The sequence below is a fragment of the Acomys minous genome (genome assembly GCF_964271855.1).
Source record: "Acomys minous genome assembly, chromosome: 2".
Classification (NCBI taxonomy): domain Eukaryota; kingdom Metazoa; phylum Chordata; class Mammalia; order Rodentia; family Muridae; genus Acomys; species Acomys minous.
The window spans coordinates 98,151,462-98,164,941 of NC_140484.1; the positions used below are offsets into that span (position 1 = coordinate 98,151,462).

General features: G+C 38.2%; 1 long non-coding RNA gene across 2 annotated transcripts in view; it reads right to left on the bottom strand.

Annotated features, from left to right (window-relative positions):
* LOC311592787 overlaps nt 1-13,480 on the bottom strand; it is a 211,578-nt gene that overhangs the window by 22,420 nt on the left and 175,678 nt on the right. The window contains exons 4-5 of one of the 2 annotated variants that reach the window (XR_014777516.1): nt 7,151-7,320; nt 6,615-7,037 (exon numbers count right to left, since the gene is read on the bottom strand). This is a non-coding gene — a long non-coding RNA (uncharacterized lncRNA). Of the gene's footprint in view, nt 1-6,614; nt 7,038-7,146; nt 7,321-13,480 lie in introns of both variants that reach the window. The other variant, XR_014777517.1, reaches the window with a different exon arrangement.

Genomic DNA, 13,480 nt, shown 5'->3' on the forward strand with positions numbered 1-13,480 from the left:
AATCAAATAATTTCCTTGCAGAAAACACAGCACTACATGACTGAGATAGGGATGGCACATACTAGATATGAATCCTTAGTGTCAGATAGGATCACAGTTCCATTAAAAGATCAGGAGATGGTTACTTAGAGCTAGAAGGTCCTGAATCAAACAATAAACTCTCATTGCTACTTTACCTTGGCTTTGACTCTAGTCACATTCAAGATCCTATTTCCTGCTCTTTAGCAGAAAACAGTCAGGCATTGGTTAAATCCAGGTCCAGCTAAGACCTAGAATATAGCCAGAATCCTGACTGGTCAAATCCCTCCCTGCAGAGAAATTTATTTTCTCTCCTTGCATCTGATTGAAAGAGCTTGTGCAGTCAAATAGAGAAAGGAATGGGAGCAAATCAAGAGAGAGAGAGAGAGAGAGAGAGAGAGAGAGAGAGAGAGAGAGAGAGAGAGAGAGAGAGAGAGATATCTCATATCTAAACTGGGAAAGGAAAATTGGTTGTAACCTTGGAGATCTCCATCTGACTGCTGATTCATCCAGCTCTCCCTCCTCCCCGGGTTCTCCAACAAAAAAAGTGAAATCAAAAGAAGATGGAAAGAAATATCCCACTCTCCACTCTACTGTGGAGAATGTTCTGTCCATTGTCTAGATCTACGTAGGGGTTTAAGGTTTACCGCCTGTATTGTCCTTGGCTGGTGACTTAGTTTGAGCGGGAGCCCTGAGCCCAAATCTGCCTATCATAATGTTATACTTGTAGGTTTCTAGGACCCTCTGGATCATTCTACTTTGCCATTCTCCCATGATTCTTTCATCTAGAGTCCCAATAGAATGTCCTCCCTTCTGTCTCAGTTTGGTGCCTCACCTTTGACCATGTCCCCTGGAGGGGGAGACCTGGTGGCACTCAGAAGAAGGACAGCAGGTTACCAAGAAGAAATCTGATACCCTATGAGCATATACAGGGGGAGGTAATCCCCCTCAGGAACAGTCATAGGGGATGGGGAATAATGGAAAAATGGGAGGGAGGGAAGAATGGGAGGATACAAGGGATGGGATAACCATCGAGATGTAACAAGAATAAATTAATAAAGAAAAAAACAAAAGAAGATGGAAGGAAAAACTGTAGTTACCTTGAAATCTGTAAACTATGATCAATAGAAAAAATCAATTTCTGGGACCTTGCGGTTAATCATGGATGTTGTTGCTTCAGCTCTCTTCCTGACAACCTAAAAGAGAGCCTCTATGCTGTCTGAGACCTTCAGGTTTTGAAACTTACATTACATATATAATGGGCTTCTGAATCTCTGAGAACTTCATTATTTCTTTTCTCAATGTGTAATGATTGTATGCTTGTATTATAGCACCACCTATTTTTATGTCTATTAAAGTGACCTACAATAAGTGCTTGGATTGTTACTTCAAAAGTATATTCTTACATAAATCTTTTTTTGGAATACATTTTTTATTGAAAAATAAAATCGTTCATATTACATCTCAATTGCTATTGATCCCATGCATCCTCCCACTCCTCCCTTACTCTTGCTTTCAACTCATTCCCCTTCCCTACGCCGTGACTGAGGGTGACCTCCTCCCCATGTGTATGCTCATAGGGTCTCAAGTCTCTTCTTGGTAACCTGCTATCCTTCCTCTTAGTGCCACCAGGTCTCCCCATCCAGGGGACATGGCCAAATATGGGGCACCAGAGTTCATGTGAAAGTCAGTCATCCCTCTCCACTTATCATGGAGAATGTCCTTTCCCTTGGCTAGATCTGGGTAGGGGTTTGAAGGTTACTGCATGTATTGTCCTTGGTTGGTGCCATAGTTCAAGTAGAACTCCTGGACCCCGATCTGCCCATCATTTACCTAATTCTTTTTTTTAATTTTTATTTTATTAATTTATTCATATTACATTTCAATGGTTATCCCATCCCTTGTATCCTCCCATTCCTCCCTCCCTCCCATTTTCCCCTTACTCCCTTCCCCTATGACTGTGACTGAGGGGGACCTCCTCCCCCTGTATATGCTCATAGGGTATCAAGTCTCTTCCTGGTAACCTGCTATCCTTCCTGAGTGCCACCAGGTCTCCCCATTAAGAGGACATGGTCAAATATGTTACCTAACTTTTAATACACATAATTTTCATTCTCATTATCATTGTATTTTCATAATAGAAAAAATTAAAAGGTGTTTATTTTTACAAACAATGTTTAAAATATTTGCCTAATTGCCATAAAGCCTGGTTTGTGTAAAAGATTTTATTCATAGTTGCATATAGTTTACCAGATTACTTCAATTATGAACAATTGTATTGTGGTGACAGCTTAAGTGAGCAATTTAACCAAAGCGCTCTCTCTCTCTCTCTCTCTCTCTCTCTCTCTCTCTCTCTCTCTCTCTCTCTCTCCATATATGTATATATATTACATCACTGAACTGATGCGTGAGGCAGAAAGCTAATAATAATGTAATGGCCAGTAACTAGGAATCCACTATGACAAAGAGTCAGAGAAGTATATTTTCTAAATACAATATAGTATGACAGCATTAATGGATAATACATTGATGTCGAAGAAAGATTCCAATGTCCGCTGATCTCAGAGAATGAATATCTGACAAAGAACAGAATACAAACTACAAGAATTTTTATTTGAGGAAGCTCAATAACAAAGTAAATCCAAAGATTGGGAGAGGAACATCAGAGACACTGAATGATAAAAGAATAATATCTTCCACAGATAGTCTTGATTGCCAATTGAGACAGAGTATGTGAATATTACAGTTGAAACTTATCACAGCCTTTAGGAATGACCAATGAGAACTGCCATTGCCATAAGGATTCTAACAGTGGACAGTCCAAGGCTGAGATAATTTTATTACAATCCTATCCTCTGTTACAAAATGAAGCCTGAAGTTGAATATCTCCCTTGCACATGACACAGGTCTACGTGACTAAGATAGGGGTGGCACATCTTATAGATGAAGCCTTGGCTTCAGATATAGTCACAATTTTATACAAGTATCAGGAGATGGTGAATAGTAGCTAGAAGGCTCTGAATCAAACAATAAACTGTCTTTGCTCTTTTCCACTTACTATGACTCTAGACACTTCTAGTAGCAAATTCTCTACTTTTTAACACCAAACGTTAGGGCTTTGGTTAAATCCAGGTACAGCTAAGACATGGGATACAACCAGAAGCCTGGCTGCTCAAATCCTTCTCTGTACAAAATTTTATTTACAATCCTTCCATCTGACTGATAGAGCCTTTGCATTCAAATAGAGAATAGAATGAGAGCCAATCAAGAGAGAGATCTCCTGTCTAGATACGGAAAGCAAAGCCGGCTCTAAATTTTGAGATCTCCATTAGACCTGCTGATTCATCTAGATCTATTTCCTCCCTGTATTATGAAGCAGTGAAATTGAAATGGGATGGCAGGAAAATTGTAGTTACCTGGAATCTTTCAACAGTGAACAACAGACAAAAACCTGGTGTCTAATCATAAAGCTCGTTTCTTCAGTGTGTTTCGTAATGACATAAATGAGAGTCTATGCTGTCTGAGATGTTCATATTATAAATCTGAGTTTACAAGTATATTTGTCTGGTGATCATTGGAGATCTGCCTGAATCTATTTCCCTAAGTGGAACAATTGTATGCTTGTATTGTGGCGACCCCTAGTATATTTATACCAATTGGAATGCCCTAAAATAGATGGTTGCAGTATTATTTGAATGACATATTTTGGCCCCATTCTGAATATACTCAATTTTATTTTTTTAATTTATTCATCATTAATGCCCATTGCAGCACCTTCTCTTCTCTCCTACTGTTCCCATACTGCCAACCATTTCTTCTTTCACATCTTCCTTTCTCCTCTAACTCCTACCCCTAACCATACCACCCCCTTCCAGCACTACATGTAACAACAGGAATAAGCCTATATCTTCCATGGAGGCCAGTAAGCACAGCCTAGTTAGTAGAAAATATTTGAAATCATGCTACAGAGTCCATGCAAAAGAAAGCCACATTTCTGATTGCTAGGAGACACTCATAATGATCATGTGTTTTTTCATTCTTTTGGTTTGTTTATATGATGAATTATATTGATGGATTTCCATATTTTAAACCACACCTGTATACCTGTGATGAAGCCTACTTGGCCATGGTGAATGATATCTTTGATGTGCTCTTGGATTCCGTTTCCAAATATTTGAGTATTTTTTGCATCAATGTTCATAAGAGAAATTGCTCTGAAATTCTCTTTCTTTGTTTGGTTTTTCTGTGATTTAAGTATCAAGGTGACTGTGTCCTCATGGCATGAGTTTGGCAATGTTCATTATGATTCTATTTTATGGAATAGTTTGGTATTAGCTCTTCTCTGAAGGTCTGACAGAATTCTGTACTGAATCCCTCCATGTTGTTGTTGTTGGGAGAATTTGATGACTGCATCTGTTTCCTTAGGTGTGATAGGACTATTCAGTTTGTTTACCTGATCTTGATTCAATTTTGGTAGTTGGTATCTATTGAGAAAACTGTCCATTTCATCCAGGTTTTCAAATTTTGTGGCATATAGGCTTTTGAAGTAAGAGTGATGATTTCTTTTTTATTTCCTCAGTGTCTGTTGTTATGTTTCCCATTTTATTACTGATTTTGTTTATTTGAATGCTCTCCCTCTGTCTTTTGGTTAGTTTGGCTGAGTGTTTGTCTGTCGTGTTGTTCTCTCAAAGAACCAATTCTTGGTTTTGTTGATTCTTTGAATTATTTTCTTTGTTTCCAATTTATTGATTTCTGTCCTGAGTTTGATGATTTTCAGCTGTCTACTCCTCTTGTGTGTGTCTTCTTTTTGTTCTAGAACTTTCAAGTATGCTGTTAAGTTGCTGGTATGGGATCTCTACAGTTTCTTTATAAAGGCACTTATTGCAATGAACTTTCCTCTTAGCTCTGCTTTCATTGTGCCCCATAAGTTAGAGTTTATTGCACCTTTAGTTTCATTGAATCCTAGAAAGTTTTTAATTTCTCTTTTTATTTCATCCCTTACTCAAATGTCATTGACTAGGGAGTTGTTTAGTTTCCACGAGATTGTAGGCTTTTGGTTGTTTCTTTTGTTGTTGAATTCCAGCTTTAATCAATAGTGGTCTGATAAGATGCAGGGGATTATTTTGATTTCCTTGTATCTACTGAGTTTGCTTTGTGACCAAGTATGTGGTCAATTTTGGAGAAGATTCCCTTAGATGCAGAAAATAAGGTGTATTCTTTTGTATTTGGGTGAAATGGTCTGTAAATATCAGTTAGGTACATTTGTTTCATGATATCTATTAGTTTCCTTGTTTTTTTCATTTAGTTTCTGTCTTGATATTCTGTCCATTGAGAAGATATGGGTGTTGAAGTCTACCACTGTTAATGTCTGGTGTTCAATGTGTGATTTAAGGTTTAGTAGCTTTACTTTTATAAATGTGGGTGCTCCTGCATTTGGAGCATAGATATTCAGAATTCAGACATGATCTTGGTGTATTTTTCCTTTGATGTGAATTAAATGAAGTTCCCATCTGTTTTGCTAAGTTTTGGGTTGAAAGTCTATTTTATTACATACTAGAATGGCTACTCCAGCTTGTGTCTTGGGTACATTTACTTGGAATACAGACCCAACCCTTAACTCTGAGGTAATATCTATATGTATTGCAGAGTTGTGTTTCCTGTATGCACCAGAATGATGGAACCTGTTTTTGCATCCATTCTGTCAACCTGTGTCCTTTTACTGGGGAGTTGAGGCCATTGATAAGAGATATTAAATACTAGTGGTTGTTTGTTCCTTTTATTTTGATATTGTTGGTGAGTGTGTGTGTGTGTGTGTGAGTGTGTGTGTGTGTGTGTGTGTGTGTGTGTATGTGTGTGTGTGTGTGTGTGTGTGTGTGTGTGTGTGTGTGTGCATTTCTGTGTTTTGGATTTGTGGTTGAGGTGTTATTCATTTCCTGTGTTTTCCTGTGTGTAGTTAGCCTCCTTCAGTGTAGTTTTCCTGACAGTACCTTCTTTATGCCTGGATTTGTGGTTAGGTACTAATTAAATTTAGTTTTGTCATGGAATGTCTTGTTTTCTCCATCTATGGTGATTGAAATTTTTCCTAGGCATAGTAATCTGTGTTGGCATATGTAATCTCCTCATGTTTGTCTGACCTTTCTATCTTTTATAGTCTCTGTTGAGAAGTTACATGTAATTCTTATGGGTTTGCCTTTATATGTGACTTGGGCCAGGCTGGTAAGCAGCTGGGGGACTGAGAGAGATCAGAACCCAAAGCTGTTGGGACCCTTCAAAAGCTTTTTGGAGATGGTAGGACTCTGCCTATCTGCTCAGTGACCTAGCTGGGCTATTCCACTATGCAGGTGAGAGGCTGAGTGAGATCAGATCCCAAAGGTGCTTGGGATGGCAGCTAATGTGGATTGTCTCCAGTACCTGGAGTCTGGTCTGCCTGTCTGCTCTTTGTCTCAGATCTGGTAGGCAGCAGACAGGTGGTGAGAGTCTAAAGCTACACAGATGTCTCACAGCATTTCTCAAGATGGACGCTAATGTTGGTTGTCCCCCAGGTTGTCCCCTACAGATAACTGTGAGTTAGCTGGGTGGTCAAGGGTCAGACTCACCTGTTCTCCATTGAATGTAGATCCATGTCATCTGGGAATCAGCAGCACTGGTATTTTGTAGATCTCAGTTTGTTCTTTAGGTCGCTGTGCAGCCTTGATTGTCCTGCTGATCAGAGGTGGACTGTGATTGGTGCTGTTATCTTAGATCTCCCTGGTGTCCTTGACTTCTTCAATGTTTAGTGTCAGGAATTTCTTAGATTTAACATTTTGTTTGATGGTTGCATCACATTCTTCCATTTTATTTTCGACAACTGAGATTGTTTCCTCTATCTCTTGTACTTTGTTGGTGATGCTACCTCTGCAGTTTCTGTTTTCTTCTCTAAGTTCTCTTTTTCCTGGCTTCCCTCAGTTTATACTTTTATCATTGTTTCCATTTTCATCTTCAGATCTTGCAGTACATTTACACAATGGAATACTGCTCATCTATTAAACAAGAAAATCTTGAAATTTGCAGGCAAATGGATAGAACTTGAAATAATCATCCTGAGTGAGGTAACCCAGACCCAGAAAAACACAACTGATATATACTCACTTACAAGTGGATATTAGCCTAATATAAATGTTCTCTGAGAATCTCCACTCAGGCTGAGATCAGGACTCATTCGATGCTGGAACTCATTGCTAGACTTCAGGTGAGAGTGGCATTGAAGAATGGGAGGATGGAAGGACCCAGAGAGTTCAGGAGCCCACAAGAAGACTATCAAGCCTGGCAGATAAGGAAACAAGGTAGTCCTTCACAAATCTTCATTTCATCAAAAGGCAATGCATGAATAAAAACAAGAACTACTGTTCAGATCTAGCCAATGAACAGTTCATTTTCCATGGTTGTGGGGAGAGTGTGGACAACCTCTGACATGAAATCTGGCGGCCCCAATTTGATCACTTTCCACTGGTGGCAAGACCTGGTGGCACACAGAGAAAGGGTAAGCTGGCTATCCAGATGAGACATTATAAGATGTGGTCATATGATGGGAGAGGTAGTCCTCTTCTGTCAGAGGTCTAGGAAAGGCAAATAGGGTGAAAGAAAGAGGGAGGGTAGGAATAGGATGATAAAACTGAGGGGATAAAAATTGGAATGTAATCTTAATAAAATATAATAAAAAGAAAAAGCAAACAAACAAAAAACCCACATATATAAAGGCCAAGTCATTAGGAACTCACGATAATAGATAGAAAAAGACACTTTCTGTGTAAAATGTATTTATATATAATAAGCTGACACAGTTAATGGATAATGTAATGATTTCCCAAAAAGGTTCCAGTGTCCCCTGACCTCCCAGAAAAGAATGTCTGACAAAGAAGGGCACATAATATTAAAAAAACAGTACTACTATTCAGAAAAGGTCAATAACAATACAAAAACCAAGCATTGAGATTTGAACTTCAGACACAGAATGGAACCAGAATGATTGCTTCCAAGTCTAGAAAGATCCTGGGTTGCCTATTAAGTTAGCAGATATTACAGCTGAACCTAATCAGAGCCTTTAAAATGATCACTGTGGCACAGGACACAACTTCCAGAACAGAACATCAACAGCCTAGGCCTTAAGTTCAACAATTAATAACTGGGACCTCATGAGGCTGAGAAGCTTCTGTAAGGCAGGAGACACTGCCAAGAGTACAAAGCAACAGCCTACAGACTGGGACAAGATCTTGACCAACCCTACATCTGACAAAGGTCTAATGTCCAAAATATATAAAGAACTCAAGAAATTAAACACCACCAAACCAAATAGCCTAGTTCATAAATGAGGCTCAGAACTAGAAAGAGAATTCTCAACAGAAAAATATCGAATGGCGGAGAAACACTTAAAGAAATGCTGAATGTCTTTAGTCATCAGGAAAATGCAAATCAAAACAACTCTGAGATTCCATCTTGTACCCATCAGAATGGCTAAGATCAAAACTCAACTGACACCACATGCTGGCGAGGATGCAAAAAAAGAGGAACACTCCTTCATTGCTGGTGGGAATGCAAACTAGTATAGCCACTTTAGAACTCTATCTGATACTATCTCAGAAAACTGGGAATAAGGCTTCCTCAAGACCCAGCTATTCCACTCCTTGGAATATACCCAGAAAAATCTCCAGCACTCAACAAGAATATATGTTCTACCATGTTCACAGTAGCCTTATTCATAATAGCCAGAGCATGGAAACAGTCTAAGTGTCCCTCAGTAGAAGATTGGATAAAGAAACAGGGGTACAGTTACATCATGGAATAGTACTTAGCTATTAAAACCAAGAAATTCCCAAAATTTGTGTACAAATGGATTCAAGTAGAAATGATCATTATGAGTGAGTCAACCCAGAAGCAGAAAGAATCAAATGGTATATACTAACTTATATCTGGACACTTGCCCAAGGGGCATGTCCCATGAAAGGCTTCACTTATCAGGAAAGTGGGACAGAGGGGAGGACATCCTATTGGGACTCTAGGTGAGAGAAGCAAGGGAGAATGGGGAAATAGAAGGATCCAGATGGTCCTAGAAACCTACAAGAAAAACATTATGAAGGGTAGATATGGGCCCAGGGGTCCTGCTCAATCTATTGCACCAGCCAATGACAATACATGTAGTAAACTTCAAACCCCTACCAAGATCTAGCCAATGGACAGGACATTCTCCATATCTGAGTGGAGAGTGGGGACTGACTTTCACATGAACTATGGTGTCCCATATTTAACCATGTCCCCTTGATGGGGAGGTCTGGTGGCACTCAGAAGAAGGATAGCAGGCTACCAAGAAGAGACTTATTGGGGTATATGTGGTTTGATTCTCAAAGCTATGCCTGAAGTTTTACAATATCTTTGGTAAGTAATGAAGACCTATATCCCTGTCAGGCAGATAAATTATGCTCAATATAATAATCCCATACTATTATATATGGAAGTGGGATCATGAATCTTATTAGGGCATATGTGAGTTTTGACATTTTCTGATGAAAATTTAGCAAAATGTAGTCTCATCATTTTATATAGGCTAATTGCATTTTCAGGTTTTTGGTATGTGCATTAAATTTATAACCAGCAATATGTTGGCCACTGCATAGTGAAAAAATTCTTTCAGATGTTTTATCAAGTTAGATTATGCTAAGGTTTTACTTCTCTGAACTCTGGGTTCCACATTACCACAGTCAATTCCAACAGAAGTTTTATTAGGTAGCAGCAAACCAAATTCCCTATGTTCTCAGTAAAATCTTACATGAAGGCTACATAGCACTGGATCCACTGTTTCCATGGTATCACATTCAGACCAATATATTTGACATATAATTCTACAAATTTTGTTCTGAGGAATCAATGAGGTTCTTGTGTTTATATGCAAAGCATAGGTTATTTGCCATTTACTAGAGTGTGAGAGTTTCAACACAAACATTGTAAGACAAAGCATTTCCCTAGATGAGATAAAGACTACCCCAATGCTGAATATATAGAATCTCCCTCTACGTTTCTTCCCTGAAACAAATATGTTACATTTCTCACATGAAATTATTTATCATTGTGATAACAGTTAGTTTTCTCCTCTGAATAATCCATACAGACCTGACTAGTTGTATGCTAAGAGAAGCTACCTAAAGTGGAAAGGTTGTGTAAGAAACAGGAGAAAAGTAAAACTAGATATTATATAACATTCTAACTCAGGGAACTCAGTAGTTTACAAAATGAATTCAGGTGTCATGAACAGAGCACTCTGAAATCAGAGTCCCAGTATTTAACTTTCTCTGATTTTCTTGATCCTGCCAGATTCAGTCATTGTAACTGTAGCCTCCTGTTGCTTATAGTGAACGCACTTAAAAGGATCCATTATCCAATTCAAGTTACTTTAAATAACTCTTAATATTTTCTGGTTTCTTTCAGAGCCACAGATAAAAAACTAACTGTACTAAGTGTTCAATATTATGAATTTTTCCCAAATCCATAATCTGTAGCCATGAGAATAACTGATGAGTCCATAGTTTAGCTCAAACATAAATTATTTTGATAGTGGAAAATTTATCTTGTTTCTATGACAGCATCTGGAAAATCAAAGGAAAACTGGAAATTAAATTCTCAATCCATAAGGCAGCATAATATCTCATATGTATTTGAGAAATGGTGTTGGGCTGTAGTCAATATACAAAAAATGGTAAGCATTATGATCCAGTTGGGACCTACCATTTTTAACATATGACCCAAGTAACACTCTTCTGATTGTTACTGGTGGAATCTTGTCTTCTAGGACCTGGCTTTGACTGTTTTCAAACTGACACAAGCTTCTGAGATTTAGACATTTTAGAGGTAGAGTCACAAGCTGGGGAAACTTAAGTCTCCTTCAGAAAGTAAATTTATTTTTCTCTTTGGCTGACTGTTTTAGTACTGCAGAGAGAAGGCCCAGTGCTTCATATATTAGAGAAGCTTTTGACCAATTGGTCAAATTCTTAGACCCTGAAGTTATTTTTCTATCCTTTTACCACATAATCATGAATAACTATAAAACCTAGCTGCTTTGGTAATATAAACAGAGTTCTTTGTATATAAAACCAAAGAGGAATGAATCTGCAGTGGATAAGGGGCACATATATTGGGAGGAAATTTATAAGTCTATAGCTATCATCTGTCAAACAGTCCAGCCAAACAGACCCTGTCTTGCTATACTACTTTGCTTATATCAAGGATTTCTATTACATCCCATATGGATACATAAGGAAAGAAAATACACAGGTACCCAACACAGCTCATCAGCACTGTGGAGTAAGCATGTTCTTGCCTGTCTTACTGGTGTCTCCAAGGACATCCACAAACTAATTTCTATTAGCCCTATTCACTCTTCACAAGTTCTTAATGCACTTAGGTATACTAACTACCATAAAAAAATGTCCTACACAGAGATAGAACCTTCCCCCTAAATCAATTAAGCCACCATTTATTAATTTATTACCCAGGCCACCGTTTACTCACAGCAACCTTACTAATATTTATTTTCAGTATACCAGAAAACAGGTTTATTCCAGGCAGAAGAAATAGAAAAATGTGATTGTGTGCTTTTCTCCAGAAACACTAAACTTAGGTGGATACATCTTGATTTTCAGAACTCATGGTCTCTCTATCTGAATTATGATAAGTAGATAATGTATAGTGAAGTGTCTGTCCATTTTACTACGTTCCATATATATATATATATATATATATATATATATATATATATATAGAGAGAGAGAGAGAGAGAGAGAGAGAGAGAGAGAGCGAGAGAGAGAGAGAGAGTGAGTGTGTGTTTTAACCTTCCTAATTCTTAGACCATTTAATGCAATACCTCCAGTTTTAGTGAACACTGATAATAACATTATTCTCTTTGTTACTTTGTAAATGTAATTATTTTGCACTGTTTTGAATTGCAATATAAATACCCTTGTTTAGAGATGGTCTTAGGTGATCCCTGTGAAAAACTTGTAGGATCTTCCAAAGAATTTGCTACCTACAGTTTGAGAACCAATGATCTAGGAGGATCTGCTTTAGAAACTTCTAGGGCATCTGTGGCCAACAAAGATGTGGGGGTAACTGTTGACTTACATTAATATTCAAATTTTGCATTGCTAGGTCATCAACATGTATCTGAATTTACCCTTTGTATAATATTTAAACATTTCAGCCAAAGGCTATTGTAGAATTTCACAATTACCTTGGTCTCTTAAATCAGTTTAATGATCTGAGAACTGCCAATGGTTAGTATAATGCTCTCTACATAGAAAAAGTATTTGGGCAGAATAATGAGGTAAATTGTTGAGCCACCATTATATAATTAACAGTAGGACTGTAGAAATGATAAACTTGGAGGAACAATTTGAAAGTCCATTGTCACCTGTTCTGAAGAAGTGAAATAAAGTCCACAAATAATGAGATACTATCATGAAATTTAACTCAACTGTACTAGAGCATCAGTGGATTTGATCTTTTCCTTGTAATTGTTTCTTCCATATACCACTGTTGGATGTGATAAAATAAATATGAGACTGTAACTTAATGAAAATTCCTTAGTACATCTCCATGAGCCATTATACTTCCATCCTATAGAGCTTGCCAATGTAGTCCTGAAGTATTTCCTAATCTATAACTGAATTGGTTGATCAGTCTCCTGTTCCTTTCCTGTTCTTCAAACTTCTTTGAAACTTAGACTTCTTCATCTTCATCAGCGTCTGACATGTTCTATAAATCTGTGAGCATGTCAAAAATTTAGAAGCCATTGTTATTCTAGTGGCACAGGTGACCCTTGTAAATACCATACATATTATATACCTCTGTCTTGATGATATTTAGAAATATTGTCATTTTCTAACCAGTTAGATAACTGCCAGGGGATTGAAGATGTTAGTGCCAAACACACACTCTGTTTGATCAGCAGAACAGCAGTGACTGCACAACGACATAAGAACAGAACAGAGAACTATAAAACAGCCCTGTTGGTGAACCCCAGGTGAGAGGGGTCCAAACTGTTTGGAGCATGAGGGGTCCAGCTTCAGGTCAACTGACTAATCAACAAAAAACTAATTGAGTCCCTGTACAAAGAGGCACTGGTTCTAAAACTAGCTTCATGCCAGTCAGGGAGTGCAACTTCTGACTTGTGGGTATCAGAGGTAGCTGTGGCCTACAAAGAGACTGAAGTCTCGAGACTCTAGAATATAGAAGACCCCACAATCTCAAACACAAATAGATATGACATCAGGTAACCTGATCAATCCATAGAAATTCCCCAGGTTCACACAGGCACTGGCATGGGCTACAAGGACAAGTCACATGCCTGGCGGGGCAGAGAGCAACTGCATTCAGTGTCTCAGAAGGAATCATGGGCAACAGAACATCACTGTCTGAGTCTCCATTATGAAAGGAGACA